Consider the following 18,143-nt stretch of genomic DNA (forward strand, 5'->3'; position numbering starts at 1 on the left):
CCAGCACAGAGGACTTTGATCCCAACAGGAGTGCCCCTGAAGAGCCTGGGCCAAAGTGGGAGCTTTTCCACCTCACTGCCAGTACCGGGCATCTTGGGATCTTTGGGAAAGAAAAATCCCTCCCCTCTCCATTTCCTAATGGGAACAGCAGGGAAATGACAAAGGACTGGCACATATGGGCAACCAATATCTATCTAATCTGGGAATTTTTTTTTAATGCAGTCCATGAAAAAAGGGCATTTTAATTAAATACTTTCATTTTACCCAATGCTGCACGCTAAATCAAAATGCTTCAGCATTAATACGTAAAACCATTATTTTGTGCATGCATAAGTGAATTTACGCACGTGTCTGTATATAAAAACTATACAATTAAGCACTGCTTAAAATGCAGATGGCAGATGATAAAGACTCCATCCCGACTGCATTAAATCCTGACTTGGGATGCTCTATTTGATTCTTGGTCGTTTAAATCTAGCGTAAATGCAATGAAGCCAGTAATAATTTACACTCGTGGAAAATCTGGACCTTTGATTTTTAACTACTAACTACTGGCAAGAATTGAAAAACAAGCAACAAAAATCCAGTTTGCAACACGGGGCCAGATGTTATTTTTCTTCCTTTGCAGTAATAGCTCAAGAATAGCAAATTTAAAACAGAGCTCTAAGAAAGGTTTGTCATGGATCTTGGGAGTTACATCAGCTTTCAGCCCTGAAACTTGAATTAGCACTTGAGGCCCCTGTTTACACATTCATGTTCAATCTGTGAAATACTACAGACACCAGAATTTAAAGCATGTGCTGATAACCACTTGCTCCAATTTCCTTCATTATCAAGCTTACTCCTTCTGACCTTCTGGAATCACAGAGAAACTCTGAAACAGCTTAGGAAAGGTACTGTCGTTCACATGATCTGATCAGGAACCTCATGCTCTGTCCCAACAAAAACAAGTCACACATTTCACGTGGCCTGGGGTCAACAGGCACTGAGACAAATGACTTCATTCCCGAATTTCTTGGTACTGCAAGTCTGAAGTTTTTAACAGCCACAAATATACAGCAGCACAGATTTTCCCCGGGCAGAATTTGGACGTTTTACAGAAATGCAGCAACACGTTTTTAAATGCTAAGTGGACAATTCGCTTTGGCCACGGCAGACGAGTAATTCAGGTGTGTGAAAAAAATGAACCACTCCAGTGCCTGGCCAGTCTGGAACATCTCCATCTGGGGCACGCTGCGACGTTCTTGCGGCTGTGAGCAGCCGTCCGCACCTCAGCGGTGCCCCGAGGCAGCCAGAGTCACCAAACAAGGGCACCACACTGACTCTCCCCAGCTGCCAACCCAAAGCCCTCCACTGGCGCTGCTTTTCATGCTCAGCATGCAAAAATCCGAGTGCGTTTTCTTCCGAGGGAAAGGAGCAGGGCTGACTTGACAATTTTTTTTCACTGCCTCCTTAGAAATTCAGGTCACAGGCTTCATGGAAGACTTCTCAGATTACCAGCGTGATGCACAGCAGCAGCCTGGCATCCTCAAGTGTCAGAGAAGTAAGACCCAGTTCAGAGAGGTACAATGTGATATTTATTCACGTCTAAAGTCATGCTCTGTTTCTTAACACCTTTTAAATGCAAAGGCATTTAAAGATTTGGAAGCAAGGGTCCCTTTTCAGTATTTTAAACCTCTCTGCTGCCTTTTCCACAGCACACAATAAGCAAAGGAGTAACCCAAGCTCACCAAAAGGTCAAGGAAGCAAGTCTGATTCCTCTAGACACAAAGAACAAACAAAAAAGTAACGGAGGAGAAAAGCCAAAATAAACCCGAAAGTTGAGAAAATTTCTGGGCATTTTAAAGTTAATTCCAGAGGGGAAAAAGTAATCATGAAAAAGGACACAGGGTTTCCCCACTCCACCACTGGAGAGCTACCACGCAGATGGGGCTGCACTTCTGACAGACTCTCAAACAACCTCCTCCTGTGCCTTTGACAGCAGCAGGTGTACAGGTTCCGTTCCTTGTTCCCTACAAGGATTATTCCCTTCTTCCTGGCCCCTTGCCATCATTTCTCAAGACTATCAACACGATCCTTGGGTAGCAGCAGTCAATTAACCTTTGGCGTTCCTCCCTCCCCACACGGCGCGACACACGAGTCTTCCCCCAGTGCTCTGCGAGCCCTCGCTGCACAGCCAGCCTGTGGCAACGCAGCGTTTTCCACCAGAAACCACCACGAAAGCAGGAACAGGCTCATTGCGAGCATCGCCGATCACGCAAGTGAGTCCCAGTCCGTGGGATCTCCCCCTACCACGGGTGTCCATCTCGGCTCTGCTGCGGCACCGAGGGCTGAGCCGAGAGTCTTTTCGGCCACAACAAGAAGTAGTTCAATTGCAGCTGTCCAATACACGTGCGGTTACGTATCCTGCAAAAGCCAGCAGCAGCTTTCTGAGGAGGATGCCCTGGAACTCGCCACCTCTCCCCTGCCTGCACGCTGTGGGGACAACGCTGGCTTTGGAATCTGGGGGTTTCCTTTCTCCTGCTTTTGTTTCATCGATGCAATAGAACACCGCGGATGAACTGTAACAACACCGGGGTAAGAGCACTGCCACCTCTTGATTTTAATCACACAAGCTTGTACTATTTTTCTCCCTGAAGCTCTGGCTCTTGCAGTTGCACACTTAATCACACGGGAACACTGGCAAAATTGCAGCAAAAAGAATGCCACCGGCTTCCTGTGCGTGCCCAGAGGGTCCTGCTTTGCAGGGAACTGCCTGGTTTTGGCCATCAGTTCAGAATTTTCAAGTACCCAGCCAGAAGCAGTTGTTCTGAGCTTCCCCTTTGGCACGCTGTCCAGGCACAGACCTGCTGTAAAACATAGCAGGTGCTGCCTCAGAGCGATGGTGCCCAGGTACCTGCTCCCCTGTACGGCAACACAACTCAGCCACACTTGGGCTGCTGCCCCCTTGGACGGCTGAAAAATCCTAAAGAAAATACCTGTGACCACCTCTTACTGCTAAGAGATCCCACAATCCAGCAGTCCCACAAGAAAACCCAGCCCAGAGAGCAAACCCTGAGCAAGTCCTGAGCGCAGCATAACCCTAAGGATAAGGATACGGGTAAGGAAAACGTCCGCAGCTGTTTCTAACGAAGGAAGCCCATGGGCTCTTCTGCAAGGAGAGCTCCAAGCCCCTCGGCTGCCTTGCACATTCCCCTCAGCCAGAGGTGCAGCTGTTGGGACATGGGCCGGCCAAATCCAGGGTCGGGATACAACTCGGGCACCAGCCCTGGGGGCTCGGCCAGCCCTGGGCTCCCTGAGCCCCAGCCCCGGGGCCACGTGTCAGCACCAAACCTCAGCGCCTGGTGCCCACCAGGAGAACATCTGCCCTTCCTGGCTGCAGCAAGAGATAACCCAGCTCCCCGCCAGCACACGAACCCAGAAGAAATAAGCATGTTTTTGTTTTCACTTCTGAGGTTTTAACGCAAACATTGTGGGTTTCTGATGCTTTAGGTCTGAAGTTGACAAACAGAAGCAGAGTGTGGGAGCAGAAGTCCAAGCAGATTTCTGACAAATTCACCAAACTTACAGCTCAGTGAGAGAAGAACATCTTTTTTGCTACTCCTCGAGGACGTTTTGTTACTAAACTTGCAGCAATTTATTCTTCTAACATTCCCCCAAGCGAAAGCAAGGTTTGGCAACTTGCAAGGCAGAAACAAATTTTTACTTTTCATTTTGCTAGGATAAAATTAATTTTGCTTGAGGGAAGGCAACTTTTTGTTTTTTAATTGGATTGAGGTTCAAAGAGGAAAAGAAAAAAAGAGAAAGAAAAGGAAAACAAACCAAAAAAAAAAAATCACTCTTCACATAGCATGCTGTGTCTGCTTGGGAAGGCCTTCCTAAAGTCTGCGGTGCAGAGCCTGGTGCGTGTTCTCCTGACTTCATCTGGCCATGACAACCCAGGAGAACTCAGACCACAGAAAGCCCAGCACGTGCATAAGCCACGGCACAGAGGAGAGAGATCAGAAAGCTCAGCTTCACCCGAGGGGGTTTGGGTTTGTGGGCTCAGGTTTGTGGCTCAGTGCCAAAAGGGCTCCGAAGATATGGCCACAAGCAAGCAGCCTGGAAGGGTTACCTGCTCCACAGCCAAGCACCACAAATTACATTATCATGAGCTATGACTCACTGGAAAAATATTGATAAAAGAGAAAGTTGCTTTTGAAATAAGATGAGGAAATGTAAAAAATAATTGCACAAAAAGCTTCTTTGGCTGTTTAATTTAAACACTTCTATGGCTGAGAGTCTAAATGAACACACGGAGATCTTTTTGTTCCTGCAGCAATCAAGTATTTCCTGCTATTACCAACAGTGACTTTAAAACAGCACATTTAAGCAGGGCTGTTACTTTATTTTCAGCCTTTCTAAGGCGGGAGTGGAAGCGGTAATGCGGGGGAGGAAGGTGATGACAGCTCGTCAGAGGAAGCATATGTCAGTCTGGTGAGGAGCTAAGGAGGGCTGGCACCGGGACCTCAGCCACGCCGCCTCCAGCCCGAGCTTCCAGACACACGACATCCCATCCCGACACAGCCCTGGAGCCTGTCACCTCCTGACAGCCAATAAACCCCATCTGAACTAAGGGCAAGCTTTGGAGCTCCTCCAGTGCAATCTCAGTTCTGAATCCGGTAGCACAGGGACCTGACCCAAAGCTCAACATTAAACCAGCTTAATCCTTTTCCTTGGCTTCCAGGGGGTGAATCACATTTCTGAACAGGACTGGGTGAGTAAATGATACTTTGCCTGAATTGACACAAGTAATTCTCACTCTTTCCTCGCCATCTTTTGCATAAGCTAAAACTGTCAAACAGGGCCCAGCGTCACAAGTGTTTCATTTTAACAATATCACTACTTCTGCGAATAAACTCTGTCCGACTTTTTTGTCCATCTCTAGCTCCACACACCTTCATGTGCATACCACAAGGGCAAGGGGATGGTAGGAGAGGCCAGAAGAGCATCTGCTGTCTGACAGCAGACACTGCCATGAGAAGCCACCGGGATCCAAGAGGGAGGGGACAAGCAGCTATGACTGCAGGGCTGGACACTCAGGGGACAGGCAACAAGAGATGAGAGGCTCCTTAGAAAGGACAGCAGGCTGCTCTGTGGTTCTGCTTCCACAGGCACCCCACGCAACCACAACCAGCCACAGGGCCAGGCCAGAGCCACGACGAGTATTTCTCAGAAAAAGGTCAAAAAAACAACAACCAAATAACCCCCTAAAATGATCTCTAGGCTGGATTCAGTCTATTTCACCTGTTTAATATTTCTACCGTTTTTGTTGCAAAGGCAAAGTGAGCAAAACCCCCCCTGTCTGGAGCGGTTCTGATGACGAAATGATACTAGATAGGCCACTGGATAAATCATTAGGAAATGAAAGTCACAGCTGGCAGATGTCATGCCAGGCACTCAAATGAGCCTGCAGTCGCCCAAGCAGCTGAAGAACAGAGACTTTCCCTTCAGCTCGTCAAGGTGTGTTTGTTTACTTGCCAACACACCACAGAAGCCAAGCACTGCAGAAGAACCACAACACATTTCAACAGGAGGCATTCTGCTTGCCTCCCGCAGCAGGTGAGGTAAAACTGCTTTCTTAAATGACCCACTTTTGCCTAGCTGCAAGGTGTTCATACAGGTTCCTTTGGGAAGCGAGCGGGGAAAAAACCCTTTTCAGGCAGCATTTCCCTCCCAACAGCTGCCCAAGGGCAGAAGGAGCACCTGAAGGCCAACACACATCCCTGTGGGGATGCTGGGGAGGTCTGAGCTCTGCTGATTCCCAGGTCACAACAGGCCCCCAGGGTTTGGAGATGCATCACTCGTGCATTATGCTCAGCAGCATCACGAATTGCCCCTTAGAGAAGGCAAAGGCAGACATGCTTGGTGAAATCCCGTACTTCCCAAATGCTGTGACACCATTTGGGGCCTGATCCAGCAGCAGCACAGCCGGGGGAAGGACGGCGCTGCCCTGGGGGCCGTGGGATCAAGCCTTCCGTCAGCTTTCCCTGACAACCACAGTTGCTGGGGTCAGGGCTGTACAAGGATTTGCACCACCCTACCCCTATCCACACTTTTAAATGCAAAAGCACAGCTAACAGCACTTTGCTCTCTCGCGCTGTACGATCACACACAGCACCAATGTCATCCACGACAAGCTGATGTGCCCATGCCCTTCTGCCAGCTCCTTCACTCACCTGTTTGCGGAGCAGCAGAACTGGTGCATTCTGCAGGTCACCTACAGCCCACTGAGCTCAGCTGGTAACCTTTGCAGACACTGCAATCGTGTCCCCACTCCCAAATGCTTCTGACTGCCACCCGGCCCCACATCAGGACGCTTAACAGTACTTCTCACTGCTTAATGTTATTTACATTTACACTGCAATAAACCCAAACAAAATTGACAAAATGACACACAGGACCTTAACTCTGTTACTTTCAGTTCCTTTCTGCATCAGTTTCTACTACAGAATGTCACACCATGACTATTTCAAAAAGAAACAGTAATTTCATGCATACAGATATTTCTGCTTTCTCTCTCCTGAGAAAACACAATGTACTCAGTAGTTATTGTTTTAATTTCTGAAAGAAGGTGGGGGGGAAGGGAAAACCCACTGACCACAAATGAAATCCCCCATGCTTCCTACAGGCCACTCTCTCTGGTGAGGGCAGCAGGAGCAGCTGCAATGGTGAGACAGCAGGTGCTGAGGCACCGAGTGCAGTGGGGGAAAATATTACTGCCAGTGCTGATGTGAGGCTGCACGACTGGGTCTGCGCTGTGCCAGAGTTATGCAAACAAGCGAAAATTGAAGTAAGAAGAATTTCTGTACCAGTTTTTTTGCTGTCTAAAAAAGACCATAATCATCCATCTGTCCAGAAATGTTATTAAGGATTACGGCAGAGGAAAAATTATAGACAGAGAAGTGCAGCAAGAACTGTATTTGTTAGAATTTCTCCTGGGGCATGTAACCTACATTAGTCCTGAAGAACAGAGCAAAACCCTTCCCCTCCTCTCCCCAAAACTTGAGGAAATTATATCCAAGCTCTGTTGTGAAAAGCAGCGTTTATGGATTTAAAAATAGGTAAGCCTTGGCAGTACGGATGTGAGGAAGCCAACTGCAGGACCGAGGAGCTGGAGGCAACTTTTGTTCCTACCTGGCTCGGTGCAATTCCTGACGTAAAGCTGCCCCCCATCCTCTGGGATGTCAGTCACGTTCTGCTCATGTGCTTGCAGCAGCTGCCGCCCACTCCACTTGTCGCTGTTTTCCACAGAATAGCTCAGGGCGTCATAACCTAAAGGAAAAAAGCAGCAGATACATGAGGAAAGGCAACTCCTGATTCTGCTCCTGAACACCTGAAGCAGCCCAAACATTTGCATTTCAAAAACCCCATGGTCCCCTGGGTTTAAAGGAGCAGTGTCTCTAAGCCCACTGGAGAGGGACACTGCCAGCAGCTCCCCATCCCACGGGAGTCAGGTGCACTCCTCCACAGCTTCCGAAGTTCATCCTAGAAGACCATCTCTGTTTTCCCACCCAGCACCATCTCACGCCTCCGACTCACTTCCACACCTCCACGCTTCCAGTAACAGGAAATATCCACGAACACAAGGGGCATCACTTTGTCTCACTACCTTTGACTCACCCCTTGCTCTGCCCTTCCCTTCAGCTTTGCCTTGGTGCTGGCTAAGTGAAGCTCTATTTTAGCAATGTCAACAAAGACAGCTGGCTGATTCCCACAATATTCCTGGCACGAGGCTGGTCAGCCCTGGACATGCCATGTCTGCCTAGCCAGCTGGGCACACACACGCTCCTGTGTCAGTTCCATGCCTCCTACACCGGTTCAGACTCAGGGGAAGAAGAAAAAACTCTACTTTTTTTTTTTTTTTTAAGCCAGAAGGTATCCACACACCAAATCAGCCCTCTTGCAATGGGGACCCTGTGGCCCTCCAGTAACAAACAGCATTTCAGAGGGATTTCCTCCCACCCATCCATCCATCTCCTTCCCACCAAGCAGAACACGGGCTCTCTCACAAGGACTTCTGAATTATTCCCAGTTTTGTCCACTGCTTCGGAAACAGACCAAAAGCAAAAAAAGCAGTGAGACAGAGATTCAAGTCTTGGGCCAATGTCTCAGAGGGTGATTAAGGACAAAGGAAAAGGTTCTCTGCAGGTCCCAACCCTTTTGTTAGGTTACCTGGCGCATCCAGTTGGGAGGGCTGCCCAACCTGAGGCTTGTCTGCCTCGCTCAGATTGTGCTCTGCTCAGGCTGCTCTGTGTCATGCTAGCAGCAAGGAGGCAATGTTTGGGAAAGGGCTGCCTGGGAATCTGCATCCCAGGCCATCAGCAGTAACTGGGACCAACACTCCCAGGATACGCAGGAGCCGTCTGGGTGCACGTCTGAGGGAAGAGCCGCAGCTGCACAGGCAGCCTGAAGCACCCGTTTCCTAAGCAAAAAAACCTCATTCACCTTGGTAAAGCAAATGCCATCATTTGAAGCTTCAAGCACTTTGTCCTTTCAATGCTTTACCAATGTTAGGGAACGGAATCTGCTGTCAGTTTAGTCCGTGAGCACCAGTAAGATGAGGCTGATGGAAGTGGACTGCGTTTCCAAGAAGGAGCGCAAGCCATAATGCAGCATCAGGCATCTCCTGTACAACAAGCACACTGGTAGCCTGAGCAAAGCAGTTTCAGTTCCACATACAAGCTGCTTTCAAAGCAGAGGAACTCTTCTCCAAGCAGGCGAGGCTTCTCTGTGCCCCTGCATGGAGCAATGGCACAAGGGAGAGCACAGGGACAGCCACGGCCCCGGAGCTCCGGCGGAGCCCCTCCTGCTCCCTCCACTCTGCCTCTCTCGGATGGCAAACTCTTCCAAGCAAGGGGTAAAGAAGAAGAAAGTCATCTAAGGTGACTTTGGAAGGAGAAAAGCTTAATTTGGCAGTACAAATGTTTATAAAGGCTACATCCAGCCCTGACAGAAATCAGCGTAAATAGCAGCGGACCCGGGTCCACGGCCGAGCTCGATGGGACGGCTGTGACTGACACCAGGAAAAGCTCTCCTCTGGCACCTCCAGGTCTGAGCAGGGCCAGCTGTCCCGCCACAGAACTTGCAGCCCACCGCCCCCAAAATCCTGCCTAGGGCATCTCCATTCTAAAACACACTTCACTCTACAGAGCAATAGAAAATAGAAGTTAGAGATGAATCGTCTTCAAAGCTTTGGCCTTCCAAGGATCTCCCTGTGAAAACAGGGACACATCAAGATTTTAACCTTGCTAACAAGGACACTTGGTGACACATAACAGGATCCCTGTGGTTTCCCCATGTGCTGGCATCAGTCTCCCTGTGGGGTGGTGGAGGCTGCTCAAAGCCTGCCCTGCTTTGGGTGCCGGCATGAGGCACAAGCACCAAGGACATCACCTCGGCCACAGCACCCCACAATGGGGCTGCCAGGCTGCCACCACCATGGCCAAACTCTTCTTCCCAAGGAAAAGCAGGAAAACTTACAAAAAAGAAAGCTAACAGTTTTCTTTCTCAAATGCAGTTATTCAGGTTTGGATGATTTTTAACGGGAAACACAACAAAGAGGTTTTTTCGTTTTCTCAGCAGATGTAAAGACTGCTAAACATCCCACCTTAGCTACAGCACCATTTTGGGCAAGCCAGATTGAATGCTTTTCTTATTAATGTTCTAGCTGCTGGCTTTATACTAAAATAATCCTGTGACATCCTCTAAAGCTTTGGTACAATGAAGAATTTTTCCAAAGTTCTGCACCATAGCGTATTTCAAAGTGGGCGAATTACGTTTTTCAGCGCTGAACGTCGCCACAAGGTATTTTCCACCATTCCAATTGCCCAGCACCAGCTTTACGTTACACACTCGGAACCCAGGTTCTGGAGAGCTCTACTTGCGCTTCCTCCTGGAGATATTCCCGTGGACAATAAGTACATGAGTCATTTTTCCCTGTCGTTGTGCCTGCTCTGCGCTTCGTAACAGAACTAAGACAATGCAGACGGTGCATTTCCAGTGGCCGTGTCTCCTTACATAAGACAGGGAGCACACAAGTGTGTGCTTGCTGGGAGCTCCTGTCCCTGCCAAGCTGGGGTGGCAGCCTGGTGGGAATGGCCTCTCCAGCAACACCGCTGACCTGTTCCACTCATGATCACAAAAATGAAGTAGAGTGGAAAGAAGAACTGCCCGGGCTGCTCAGAACTCCAGAAAAGGCTCTGTGTGTGACCCAGATCTCCACGCGGGAACTCGGGCGCTCCTTACGCTATTCCAGATGGCTCTGGCTGGAGTTTACAACCAACTTCCAGCGCTGCAGAAACACAGCCAAGCACATCCTGGCTGCACTTCCCAGCACGAAGAACACCACTTTACAATGCTGAACGACACCCCCACCTTCCCCAACTGCACTCTGATCTCACAACTGCATTTATTCTCAGCAGCACGGCACAGGAGCCCCAACAGGATGGAACAGCAACAAGACCTCGGAGCAGACACCCAGTTTCCATAGGGTGCAAGGCAGGCTGGTGTGGAGATGGGAGGGATAGGGAGGCCTTTGCACAGCTGGCCCAAGCAGCTAAGTGAGACAAGAGCACCCCAACCCAGAGCTGGAAGAGCAGAAGAAACTCATCTGCAGCAGTGGACGGTTCGGCCCGGCAACAGTGAGGTGAAGAAAGGCATCGAAGATGGAAGGTGCTTGTGAGCAGCCAGCTGGAGCAGGGAAGAGCTGATGGGCCAGGGGCTGGAGCAGGGAAGAGCTGATGGGCCAGGCAGGGGCTGGCCCAGCCGAAGGAACAGCTCTGTCACCACTGCCTTTCCCCGGCACAAAGCACTGCTGCACAGGCAGGGCTCTGAGAGCTGGCAGGTATCCGCAGCTCTCACTGACAATAAACTACTTTCTATGCAAACTACTGGCCGGAGCCAAAAACAGCACAGCTTTTCCGAAATATGCTTGCCCTTCCTCCTCTCCCGTCTGTCCCTTTTATCTATTGTTTTCACGGTGGTAGCTTTGGGTTTTGGAGGGTTGGTTTCACAACCAGCTGAATTATCTCCGTCTCCCTGAAACTTTCCTGCAGTTAAAACTGCAGAGAAATGTTTCAGAGGAAGAAAAGAGCTGGAACGAGCACGAGCTTCCACAAAAGCCAGCACAGAGGTGGAGAGCAGTGGTGTGGTGAGCTCAAGACAGACCAGGTGAATCCTGGTGGAAGAGCAGCACTCAGCTGAGTGAGGTGCAGCGCTGCTCCACAGCTGCCCTCCCACGGCCGTGTCCCTGTGGCCACTGGCCCCAGACCCACAGGGACACGTCCAGCCAGCCCCTGCATGCGGGTTTCTCCTCCCACCTGCTGCAGACAGCCACCACATAATCTCAGCTCGGGATTGCATAAGCATGTCATAAATGGATTAGCTCTTTTCCTAGGCTGATTTGGGAGATGCTTTTCTTCATCAGCAGCAAAGACCAGCAGCAAAGACCATAAATAGAGCATCCTCGGGAAAAAAAATCCCAAACAAACAACAAAAACCCCCACAAATCCTACACCTGGCTTTGACAAGCAGCCTGCTCCTTATACCTGATTCCAAAGCTGTATTTCCATGCATCCTGACCTATATGGAAAGGTGCAGGAGGGCAGGGAAAGCACACTGCTGATAACACCTGTACCACACGAGTGAGGCACAGAGGCCAGAGCCAAGCTGCAGGCGGCGACCAAGCAGGGCGGGGTCCCTGCACCAACAGCCCCTCACTGCACACCCTCCCACATATTTTCTATGCGACCACCAGTAGAAAAAATAAAAAAAATCAAACCACAGCCCCCATAAAACCTCAGGCACAATTACATCCGACATGCTTCTTGCCGCATCACAGAAGTAACTGCAGCCTCAGTTAAACATCCAGCCTGGTCCTAGGCTCACGGACCTGGAGGGGTGAACAAGTCCTCCTGTTCCCCCATCAGCAGTGACCACACACTCAGTCTCTGTCCAAACTGACCCTCCTCTCTGCCAGCTTGAAGACCCTTCAGAGGCATCAGAAAGGACCCCTGCCAGAGCCCAGAACCCTGTCCTAGCCTCAAACACACCACGCAAACCACAAATGCTGCCTCTGTAGCCCTCATCCCTCACGAGCGCCGTGGGAGGAGCGAGGCAGAAGCCAGGTACCCATCAGAGCACGACACGGGCTCCGCACTCCGTGCGCCTACTGCCTGGGCTGCCGGCCCTGCTCACCGAGCCCACGGCTCCCACACGCCTCCAGACAGGCTCCCCAGCTCCCTCCTAAGGAGCACAGAGCCCGCTGAGCGCCCTGTGAAGCTTCTGCCCCTCCCGGCCCAGCAAGCACAAGCTGAGCACTGGTCTCAGCAAAGCCCAGCTGGAGTTGGGAGGGCAGAGCACGCTCCAAAGCTCCAACAGCAGCTCCACAGCTCTCACAGCACCAGCGAAATGTGACTTTTGGTTTATTTTAACTCTGAAAAGCTGCCCACCCTCTGAAAGTGAAATTTCCACATGCATTCTGCTGGGGTCTGCCTCTGCTCCCACCATGAGGGCAAAGAAAACTTCAAGGACAGGCAGCACTCCGTAGAAACGCACTCACGGCTCATCAAGCTCCGGGTGAAGTCCCTGCACCACTTCACACAGCAAAGCCCAGGGGATGGAGAAGTATCCCTGCAAGAGATGAACAGGCTCCCCAAGAGCTCCCAGGTTTCCAGGTCCCAAAGAGGGTTGGGTTAAGCTTAGTCAAGCAAAGATAAAATTCTGTCCTGTGTTCACTGCGCTGTCCAAAAACTGCTACTGGATTTGTGATTACTCCGAGCTTCCATGATTGTTCATAACCAGTTTGTGCAGAAATTTGTGTTTTCTTTAGTATTCATCAGCTTGACCACTAAATTGACCATTCCTTTCTTCCTGATCTACGCCCAAGCGCAAAAGGAACAGTTCTGCACCTGGCAAAAAATACCACGTTTTACTTCTCCCTATCACAGCCTTGTGTGACTCAGCTCCTCTCTAAGCTAAACAGGGCTTTTCTTTTCCTGATAGTCTTTTCATGCCTCTGTTAAATTCCCCAGTTTTACCCCGGACATACCTCCATGGCCCTGCCCAAGACGCAGGTTAAGTCTCAAGGCAGCAGTTTCCCACTGGCCTGTCCGACAGCACTCGGCACTTTGAGCCCGATTCCCTACTCTGGTTTCTCAGGGATATCTCACTCCCTGCTGGCACTCCCATCTCATTAACATTTCACCTGGCACGAGTGGAAAGTCTGGGCACTGTTGACATGATCTCTGTGCTTGGCAGCCGTGGACTGCCCAGCGTGATTTCCGCAGCTCCGCTGGCACAGCACATCTCCCCTGACAGAGCTGCTGCTGCCTGTTCCGTCTGCCTTCTGTCCCAAGCGTGGGACAGTCTCCTAATACTGGCCAGAGAACTCGGCTTCTGCCTCCTCCTGCTCTTGTGGCTGTCACAGAGGAAAAGTTCAGGAGTTTCACAGAGGAAAATTTCAAGCAGCATCCTTCACACTACCCTGTTGCAGACGCCAGCACTTTCCCCCCTGCCCCAGAATAAATAGAAAGGGAATTTTCAGAGGCAGAAAAGGAAGACAGAGAGCAAATTCTCCTCCCCAGCACTTCCTTGGGGCAGCTCCTCTCCCTGACCAAGCTCCTTCCAATGCGTCTCCCCCTCACCCCTGCTCCCTGTGAGGGATGCCAGGGAATCCTAAAGCATATCCAGACCCCCTGCTCTTTCCCTTTCCCATGTTTCACTAGAAAAGCCCGCTCATGGAAGGCAGGAATCACAGCAGCAGGAGCGTGCTACAGGTGGCTGCACATCTGGGTCGTCCCTCTCAAAACCATACATTGTGATTTCCCTACTTCGCAGTAGACAGCGAGGAAAAAAAGAGCAGCAGTGAATTAATCTAAAGCTGACCGGCCATCAGTAACAGTGCCACTTTTTACACAGTTCCAAGATCCTGTGGCTGCTTGAACCTGGAAAAATCATGACCTTACAAGGCTGGAAAAAGCAGCACTTGAGAGCCTCGCTGTTACCAGACCGACCCTTGTTTCTCGGAAGGATTGGGTAACGTGTTACAGAAAGAGCTAACTCTCTGGAGAAGGCGTTTATCTTCTTAAAAGCAGTGAAAAAACAAGTTGCATTTCAAACCCCTGTGGCAGGGGCCAATACCTGGGGTTTGATTGGGGGTTTTGTGCTTAGGAGGTGAACAGTCACTGCTCCTTAGCCCACATTTATGTACTTCTCTCCTAATTTTGAACTGACACAGTGTGAGAAAAGACGGTTTTGGGTCAGATGAAATGTTTTAGTCGAATAAAATATTTCATTTTGGTTTGCTCTCTTTAATGCTTCCAGCTAAATATAATTCCACAGAATTAAATTTAGTCTGAAAATACCATAAAAATGTGCTGGGAAAAGAAACATAGCAGCTCTTCCACCAAAAAAAAAGAAAAAACCCCACCAAAAAAAAACCCCAAAAAAACAACAACAACAAAAGGGAAGGGAAACCATGACTTTATCCCAGTTAAATTCTAAAAGATATGAAAAGTGACACCCTTGCAGCTTTGCCTGAAAAATTTCTGTCAGTGTCCAAGGCCAGGCTGGATGGGGCTTGGAGCAGCCTGGTCTAGTGGAAGGGGCAACCCATGGCAGGGGTTGGAACAGGATGAGCTTTAAGGCCCTTTCCCACACAGACCGCTCTGGGATTCTATGATCCCATGAAATCCACCCATGGCACAGCAAGGTGAATTCCTCAGATGAGGAGGATGGGCTCCTCCATCCCCCTCCTGCACCGCGCTGCCGGGTGCCACCAGAGGTCCTGTCCCGTGCCCGGTGGGCTCCATGTCCCTCCTCCAGCCCTGCTCCGCAGCAGCCAGGCTGCAGGAAAAGCACACAGCAAGCATCCAGGAGCTCCCAGGGACAGCAGCTGGGACAGGCCTGGTGGCTCCTGCGAGCACTAAAAACAAGCCACCCCTTCCAGGAAAAAAAGGACAGGGAAATAAAGCCATCAGAAACCCTGGCTCCCACTCTGGTATCTCTGATGATAGGGGAAACATCACAAAAGAGAGATCCTTTTCATGCTTTTCTCCACAAAAGATAATGAAAAAACTGGATCTTGCAAAAAAATAAACAAGCACGAGGGAAAAGGAAGCTTTTGTGTCCAGTTTCAATACAAACACGTTTTTCTCCTGTCCCTTTGCCTTACAACTCTTTTCCCCTTGTGTTTCCCTGCAACACCACCACACGAATCTGTAACTGGTGCTTGTTTAATCGTTGTTATTTACTGCTTCCACAGAGCTGGAAAGGCACTTGGAGAACGGAGAAGAGTCTAGGCCCAGACAAGACACTGGCTCTGATATCCAATGCCGCTGTTCGGCACCAAGTCTGGATTTGCTCCCCAAATCCACTCCCAACGTGAGGTGACACTCAGGACAATTTACTGACAGCCAGCCTCCAGCAGCCAGCGCAGAACTGCAGTGGGGGGAGTAAAAGCACAGGGTTTAAAGTATACTGAGACAGGAGTGTGGAGGAGCTGGGAACTGTGAAACAAGAAGTCAGGGACAGAGGCGTGAATCCAGGCCTTGCGGAGCGGTGCCAACCCCCCTTTTTCTGCATCTGTCCAGAAAACCTGTGAGATGATTTTTACCAGTGCTGAGAACGTGCTGAAGGGCAGCTGCTGGCCTGTGACTGATGCTGTGCCTTCCTCCCCAGAAAACTGAATTCCTGACACCAATGCATCTCCTTGGTTCCCAGCCCTGCAGCCGGAATTAACGCAGGAGAGCAAGATGCTCCACGGGTTGCAGGGTGCTCGTGGTCCTGTTCCCTGCCACTGGCCAGCAAACGGAGCTGGCCTGGAGCTGCCCCAAGTCAGCCACAGGCAGGAGAGCAGGAGGGAGCACCCACCAAGGCTGGAAAGCCTGGTTCCACCTCATGGAAAGCCTGGTTCCACACCACTCTGTCACCACGAACGGTGCCCGCCAAGGTGCCCCCACTGCACGTGGGTTCCTGCCCTCCTTCAGACTGATCTCTGTGCCTCCAAGCCAAGCTGAAAATTACCTCAGTGACAGAGAGTGTTTTCCCTACGGTACCCACTTAATTAAATATTGAAAGAGCTATTACCTTTCAGGAATGCCAGTGCACTGGCTGTGTCCATTATTTATAACATAATGTATTCATTATGCATTTTATCCCATGCTCCTATCTGCTGATCTCATAACAGGCCCTTAAACAGAATTTTAAGCAATTAATCCCACCTTAACTACGGACAAATATATATAGAAGCCTCAGGACATCTCTTTCTTATATTTATTTGAAGTAAGCAAACATATCTGGAAATAAATCTGGTAATCAGGGAAGAGAGGGTCATGGCCGAGCAGCCTGGAAACCACAGAACCAACGTGAGCCAGGCTCATTTCAATCAAAACTGCCAGCCTGGGCTATCTGGAAAAAGTAAGCCTTGGCCTGCCACAGATCCCCTCCCACGACATCCCTTCCACACTGATGATCCAAACCCAAACGCCCCAGAACATCCGGGGCCGTCCTGCCTGCCAGGGCCCGCCAGGCTCAGCCAGCCACTCTCCCACAGTCAACAGGTGTCCCTGCTGAGCTGCCCCAGGTTGTCCCTGGTGCTCCCCTGACCCAGCCCCAGCTCCCATCCCTGCATGCGGCGGCCGTGGCTGCGAACCCCAAAGCTCGCTGAGCACGTGGGTGCCAGCCCCGGTGCTGGCAGAGCCTCAGGGGCAGGGATGTCCTGCTCATCCCACTCTCCTTTGTGCCACTCGGATCCCTTTTCCCAGTCCCACGGGAGGGAACCAGCCCTGGGATCCCTCCCGCAAGAGGCAGCTGCTCAGCCTTGTGCCCTGCTCTGCTGCAGACCCTGAATTGTAACACAGCTCCTGTTCTCTCTCCCATACCCAAACACCACAATGGTGACTGAAAAAAACTTTAAAAGAAGGAAGAAGGGGAAAAAAAAAAGAAAAAAGAAAATAAAAGCCTCTCTAGACACATCCGGGAAGCTCCTCATAAATCAGCACAGATCAATGCAGAAAACTATCAAAAACTATCCTTGGCTTCAGCAGGTTTTGGACTGGCCCTTACCAGGGTGGCACCGGAGTAACAAGGCTGCTGAAGCCTCTCAAGGCAGATCTGTACTGAGGCTTGACTGAAGCTTGTAGAGGCTCCTTAGCACATCCCTACAAAGGCAGCCTGTCCCTAAAAGTAGACGACATGGATGCAACCCCTGTCCAAACCAGTAACTACACCCTTACTTTTCCACCCCGGGGATGTTCCCTACCAGCTGCCAGAAAAGGCAGGCACAAAGGCAACAGGTACCAGTCCCGAGCAGCAGAGCAGCACCCCTGCCCTCCTCTGAGAAATGAGCCTAGCCTGGAATGTTTCAAAGTGTTTCAAGGAAAGAAATAATACTACAGAGGGGGGGAAAAAAAAAACAACAACTTTCTATTTTTGACCAGAGATCCTGGAACAAAAGGACAGTGCTCCACATCATACCAGAATCAAGTGTTGGATGCTATCCTTTCTTTATAAGGCTTTAAGACTGGCAGACCCTCCAAGAAGTGGTAAGCAATTCTTTATTTACCCTGAAGTGAGACGCTGCAGACGCGGGTTTAATTCACTGCTCTGCTATTAGCCCGCGAGGTGACCTTGGACAAGTTGTTCTGTCCGGATTCTCAGCTGGTGTCAGCTGGCACCGTGCCACCACAGTCAATTTAAACAATTTGAGACGCCAGCCCCAGAGCCCTCAGGTCCTCAGCCTCCCTCTCCCGAACAGCTCTGCCACCCACATGCAGCCCCGCCATGCCCCAAGTGACCCGAGGGACATGGAGTGGGGCAAAGGGAACTCATGCTTCCCTTGGACAGTACGTGGTTTTCATAAAATGAAACAAAAAGCCTATTTTGGTTTTGGGGATTGTTTTAAATAGCCCTACGATCAAGGCTTTAAAAACACTACCGTGCTCTGGTGAGACCCCACCTGGAATCCAGCTGTGGGGCCACCAACATCAGAAGGATGGATGGACCTGTTGGAGCAAGCCCAGAGAGGCCACGAGGATGCTCAGAGGGCTGGAGCACCTCTGCTGCGGAGACAGGCACCCCTGCAGCTTCCCTCTGGATCATTT

At 50.3% G+C, this 18,143-nt stretch overlaps 1 protein-coding gene across 2 annotated transcripts in view; it reads right to left on the bottom strand.

The window, feature by feature from the left end:
- The window catches only part of SLC24A3 (solute carrier family 24 member 3), a 117,663-nt gene that overhangs the window by 90,647 nt on the left and 8,873 nt on the right, over positions 1-18,143 (bottom strand). For both annotated transcript variants that reach the window (XM_039569973.1, XM_039569972.1), the window contains exon 2: positions 7,177-7,314. The gene's annotated coding sequence lies outside the window, so the exon portion shown is untranslated. The remainder of the gene's footprint in view (positions 1-7,176; positions 7,315-18,143) is intronic.

Source organism: Corvus cornix, chromosome 3 (assembly GCF_000738735.6).
Source record: "Corvus cornix cornix isolate S_Up_H32 chromosome 3, ASM73873v5, whole genome shotgun sequence".
Classification (NCBI taxonomy): Eukaryota; Metazoa; Chordata; class Aves; order Passeriformes; family Corvidae; genus Corvus; species Corvus cornix.